At 36.1% G+C, this 6355-nt stretch overlaps 1 pseudogene; it reads left to right on the top strand.

Annotated features, from left to right (window-relative positions):
* Nucleotides 1-4443: 4443 nt before the first annotated feature.
* On the top strand, nucleotides 4444-5436 carry LOC143649416 (cyclin-dependent kinase 2-associated protein 1 pseudogene; annotated as a pseudogene).
* Nucleotides 5437-6355: the final 919 nt, after the last annotated feature.

Below are 6355 nucleotides of genomic sequence, written 5' to 3'. Positions count from 1 at the left end.
ATTTCAAAATTCTCCTCTGTTTTGTCAAACCTCAATCACCCCAAATATTTTGTATCAATCCATGAAGACAGTCAGGCTTCTCAGGTGGTCATATATTATTTAAACGTCATGAGATTTGTTATAGGAATTGACTCACATGACTGTGGGGATGAGCAAGTTAGAATTCTGTATGCCAGGCCACAAGCTGGGAACTTGAAAGAAGGTTTTTTTTTTTTTAATGAGTTTCCAAAAAGATGCCGGATGGCTGAAATAGAGATGAAAATTCTTCTTTCTGACTGCTGAAATCATCAGTTCTTCCTTTAAGGCCTTCAACTAATTGGATAAGACTTCTCTCCTTGCTAAAAGCAATTTCCTTTGTTGATTGCAGATAGAATTAGCTACAGATGCAATCAACATGTTGATGATTTAAATCCAGGAGATAGCTTCACAATATCAGTCAGGCCAGTTCTTGTTTGACCAAACAACTGGACACTATTACCTAGGCAAATTGTCACATGAACTTAACCATCATACAGTTTTGGTCTGTTGTTGTTTGTTTATTTCATGAGTATAGTCACTGTGACATTGCTAGAACTTTACCTGAGAGATATATATACACATATATATGCATTCAATAAACATTTGTTGATTGATTATAATTCAACATTTGTTGAATTTAAAGCAATATCTGGGATATGCATTCAATAAACATTTGCTGAATGACAAATAATAAAAATATAACAAGCTTTACATCAGTGTCAGCATTGTTAAAAATGCTTTAAATATTAACTCAATTAATTCTCACCATGATCCTCTATGATAGGTCTTACTATGACTATTTTAGAGATTAAACACTTGAATGCAGAGAGATAAAGTAACTTTCTCAAGGTCACAATAGCAAACAGCAGAGCCTGAATTTTAACTCAGGAAATGATCCCAATGACTACGCTTTTAACTTTGCCAGTTGGCCTAAAAGAATGACTCTACAGCTTATTGTCATATTATATAACAAATAATAGAATTTTAAAAATATATATTGATTGACTAGGAAGGTTAGCATAGTGTAACAACATAAGCAGATTAATGTTTCTAAAAGAAAGCTCTGCTCAGAAAATGTCAATAGCTCAACGTTTCCTGGAAATATCTTAAATTCTCATGCTGGTGTTGAAGGACCTCCCCTGGTCTTATACTTGTTTTCTGGTGCTTGGCACACGGTCATCATTGATGGTAACTTCTACTTCTGTTACTGTCATTATTACTATTCTGGTTTCTACTCCATCTACATATGCACCCTTATGATCTAAAATTTAGAACATATATAATTCTAAAATTTTGAATGCCATGCGTTGAGTTTTGTCAACAGAGGCATAGGTACCAGAAGCAACAATGACATTTTGTAGGGTCCCAGGAAACAAATTCTAGGAGTGTAGACCTCCACATGCCATATGGTGACTACTTTTCCTCCAGATGAGCGGCCACTTAATGGGCCAATACATTTCATAGCATATCAGTCTTTCTCTTGATTGTTCTATGGAATAGAGGCCAATGCCTGGTTTAGACACGCACTAATGGTTACACTCCTGAGCCTAGTGTCAGTCAAAGTTTATAGTGGCATCGAAACATACAATTCAATCTGAACCATATAGATAGGTACGGTTGAGCTACAACCTAAGGTCACTCTAAGAAAGGCCACAGTCACGTACTCTAAACACCAATTACCAAAATGTCCAACTCTGGGGTCAGTTAAATCTATAACAAAGGCTCAGTAAGACTCAGCAAATGCAGCACAAAGAAGCATAAGGGAGCACGGCTCAATGGTGCAAGCACTCCAGCAGGGATTAGCATGGCTCGTGAACATGGTAACCAACAAGTAGCAGTTCAAATGAGTATCTTTCAGCAGGCATCAGAACCATTTAGTGGGCCTAAGCAAGAGTAGAAAGCCCCGCAGGAGTGGGTGTCATTGTCTAGAAATACTACTCACAGTACTGTTAGGATCCATTCTGCTTCTTCAGGGTAATGACAATACTATGCTTTTTCTCCTGTAGTTTTCCCATTTTTTCTCATACCTGCCTATCAAAATCCAAGGTTCAATAAACTTTTCATAAAACTTTTGCTGTACTCAATTAGTGCATGATTTTCATTCTTCTGAAGCAGCACAATTATTTTGTATATACCATTAACATGGTATTAATAATGTGATATATAGATGTGTCTATTGCCCCAATTATGCCAGAAACTCCTGGTAAGTAGAACAAGGATCAGAATGTATTATAAAATATCACTATCACTCTTGATGCATTTCCCACAGCTGCTAAGTAAATCTCATAATGTTTTTAAAATTAAATTAATGACTGTTTTACAGGCTGGATTAGCAAATTTTTCTTTAACAATGTCCAATTTAATACTAGGTAAACAATACTGAAATAATTAACGTTGGTATATCAGAAATAAAAAAAGAAAGAATAAAGTTTTAGGAATTCCTAAAACTTCATTATAGTTCTTATATCCGCCACCAAAAAAAAAATAAAAGAAAAAATACCTATTTTTTAGACCACAAGAAAGCTAACCTTTCTAAAGGTGGCAAGATTTTGACATATGCATTTTTTATTTTTACCTTTCTGCCTCTGGTAGTGACAAAAAAAACACACTCTTCTTCCAGTGAAGCAAGGTTTTGAAGCTAGGTCCTTGTGAGAAAAAAAAAAAAAAACAGTGGGTTCAATTCTATTTTTAGCTCTGCTATTAGGAGGGAGACTGACTTGGGAAAATGCATCTCACAGGGATGCATCTGTGCCTTCTTATTCTCAGTCTCTGAGAGAAGAGACAAAGGTAGCAGTCCATCAAAATTTCATTGTAGTTGTATGGATTAATGAGAAAGATCTCTGAAAGACTTTGGGTTGCCTCAAGAATGATTATGTATAAATATAAGCCACAGTTATTATGTTTAGGCATGATTTCAGGTAATGCTAAGCCTTCTAAAATCTGCATCCCATGATCACAATAAATCATCATGGCACCCTTGAGAGAATGAGCTTAAAATGTTCTTACTTGAATAACAATAAGAAAAGTTTTGGCACATACTCATCACACATGGTTATTATTTTATTTTACAATTTTGTATTCTATGAACCAGTAAAGAGGAATTAATTACGTTAAATTTCAATCACGTAGTTTACAGTCATCTCTCTATAAGAACAAATCAGACACAAATAAGTTGGTCATTGTTTTTACAAGATAAGTGGATACTCATGAGATCTGAGTATTTTCCTGGAGTTTGGAGAGCAGACTGGTACTGAGGAGAACTTTCACAGCATCCAACTGTGTTCATGATAAAATTGTCTAGACAAGATCTAGAGCAGACAATGCTGATCAGCATCAAAGAAATATAAACCAGCTTCTGAAAAAAGCAGGCTACATTTCACTTCACCACTTTCAGGTCTCTGCAAATTCACCTTCACAGAGAAGCTGCAGTTGACCATCCTTTCAAATATAGCATGGTCCCAAATTTTTCCAATCCTTGCTTTACTTTTTATTCATAGTCCTGACAACAGGATGGCATTGTGTGAGTGTGTGGGTGTGCATGTGTATGTGTGTTCTGTATTTGTTTCCCCCACTGAAATGCAAGATCTTTGAGAAAAAGGACTCTGTACTTTGGTTCCCTTTACTGTTTTATTTCCAGTGGCTATGAAGCACACAGAAGGCTTTTAATATATATTTGCTTAATGGATGATTATTTTATTTCTCATTCCTCAAACTTCCAAAAATATAGTTGAAACATGGGGCATATACATAATATAAGTGGTAAATCGTTATAAATACTAATAACAGGAAAATATTTTTACATTTTTGCCATTCTCATGTTCTGAAAATAGCTCATTGGTCAATATAAGAATTTGATAAGACTAAATATTGTAGAAAAGACATTTTAAAACTAACATCAGAAGCCAACTGATAGGAAACAGAGAAAGACAGTGTGCCTCTGTATCCCTGACCTATTTCAAGTAGATCAGTTAACCTATAATTTTCTTCTTTAAAGTTCAGTTTCATTCAATCAAAGGATTGCCATTTTTCACAGGACTATATTTGAATTTAATCATAAAAACCCTTATTTATTTAGAATGTTTTATGTGTTTAATATGATTCTAGGATTTTAAAATGAATAATGTATTAAATAATGAAAGATACAGGAACTCCTTAAATGATGTTTGTTAGAGAATCAAAATTAATATTCATAAAATACTCTAAGCAGTACAAAATATCATTGGGTAAAGTTCAAATTATAATATGCTACCGCACAAAGTTTGCGGCCGCCCCTGGGCCCGCCCCATGTGTGGGTGATACACTGCAGCCGGGGTCAGGGTGCGGTCAGACCCCAGCGGGCGCACGGACCAGCGCAGGGACGCGGGAGCCGCGCCTCCTCGCCACCGCCCGCCGCCCCGCCGCCCCGCCGCCCGGCGGCCCGCGGGAATGTCTCACAAACCGAACTGGAACGCGCACAGGCCCGCCACCTCCCTCAATGCGGCTGGAAGTGCCCACTCTCCTTCTACCCGCACGGCAACGTCCTCCCAGAACCGCCAGCTGCTGGGTGACTATCGGCCACCCTCCGTTGGCTACACCAGGGAACGGGGAACAGCCAGGTACCCCACAGCAAATATGCGGAGCTGCTGGCCATCATGGAAGAGCTGGGAAAAGAGGTCAGACCCACCTACGCGGGGAGCAAGAGTGCCATGGAGAGGCCGAAACGAGGCACCGTTCATGCTGGAGGACCGGTTGGGGAGTGCTTGGCTGAAACCTCACGGAATACCACCTCCTAGTCGCCTCGGAAGCTTTGAAGGCTTTTCGTCTTTTTACAAGATGTGAAGTTACAGTTCATCTCCCCTGTTCCGATGAAATTCTTGCTTTCACAATGTTTAGCTTGTTTCTCTTTCACTAGACCCTGACCTAAACTTGAAGCTTGAGAAGAGATTTTGCAATTGATTAGGATTTGTATTTTAAATAGGAAGTACCCAGTTTCTTTTTTCCCTTAAGCATTGATTAAAAAAAAAAAATTACTAAAAAAGGTCCTATCATCAAACTGTAGTGTGACTTCAAGATACCAGTTTATCACTTTCATCTTCTTTTTTGAATACGCTTATGTTACGTACATTGTTCTTTGTTCCTTTTCATAAGCTAATACAACGTTAAGGATTCCATTCTTAGTAAATACTGACAGCTTTATCTTAGTAGCTGGTCCCAAGTTTGACAGTACAGTGTAGATTCCACTTAATATAACTTCTTTTTTGCTTAAGCATTTTCATGACTATTAGTGCTTTGAAGTCAATTAAAAAGTGCACAAGTTATAAATACAGAAGAAAGAGCAACCTATCACACCAACAAGAACCCCCGAAAATTTTCATACTGAGACTGTATGTAGATTTCAGTTTTGTGTTTTCTGTAAATTGATCAAAATAACTGGAACAAAATGACTAAAACTGTTTACATCTTTGTATGTATTTATTACTTGAGCTTATTTTCATTAACAAAAAATATATATAATGTTCTATATATGATATATGACTTGGAGGATGGAACATAGTAAGGATGGTGGAACACTGAGAAATGAACAAGGAAAATTATACATTATGTTATAGTCTGTCATTATGCTGTGAATCAAATGATGGCAGTGGAAGCATAGAAGGCAATGAAAAAAATGTTTCAAGAGAAAAAAATGAAAGTTAAAGCTACATTAAGCATTCTTTAATAAGAATTGAAATGCATGATAAAATTTAGAAAGACATTATTTAAATAGCTATTTAAAATTTTTTGCACTTAAAAATGGATAAAATATAAAAAGTCATATTGTCCCACAATAGTGAGTGAGCTTTCTTTACATTTTCTGATATATTAGCCTATCAAACTTAACATTATATAGTTATGCATTGGAAGCACATTTATTTCTCATGTGTAAATTATAAATAAAATGTTAAACTGAAATTTATTATTCTTTTCAAAATGATTAAGAAGTCATTTCGCTAAGTATATGTTGAAGGATATTATCAAAGTGATTTTTAAACTGTATTCAAGATTTGAAATTTAACTGTAAGATTTAACGATTCTTTAAAACTACATTTCTGTGCCATGAGATATTGTCCTCCTAGAATGATGGGTTTTAGATGACTGTTTGCCCTTTTATATAGCTACACACATATTAATGGCCATATGTTTACTGCTTGTTATGAACGCTTGATGTTTTTGCTGTCTCCATCTCTTCTTTCCTTCCACTGTGCTTGCCTCTAACAAGGTCTGACTTCAACCTGTTTATAATTTACTTTTTCTGAAGTGTTGGGTAAAAAAAATCTCGAAAACAAACAAGCTCATTATGTGACATATGACTAACTCT

This window comes from Tamandua tetradactyla, chromosome 11 (assembly GCF_023851605.1).
Source record: "Tamandua tetradactyla isolate mTamTet1 chromosome 11, mTamTet1.pri, whole genome shotgun sequence".
In the NCBI taxonomy this organism is placed as follows: domain Eukaryota; kingdom Metazoa; phylum Chordata; class Mammalia; order Pilosa; family Myrmecophagidae; genus Tamandua; species Tamandua tetradactyla.
The sequence above is the reverse complement of the archived record's forward strand: the minus strand, read 5'-3'. Positions and strand labels throughout refer to the sequence as shown.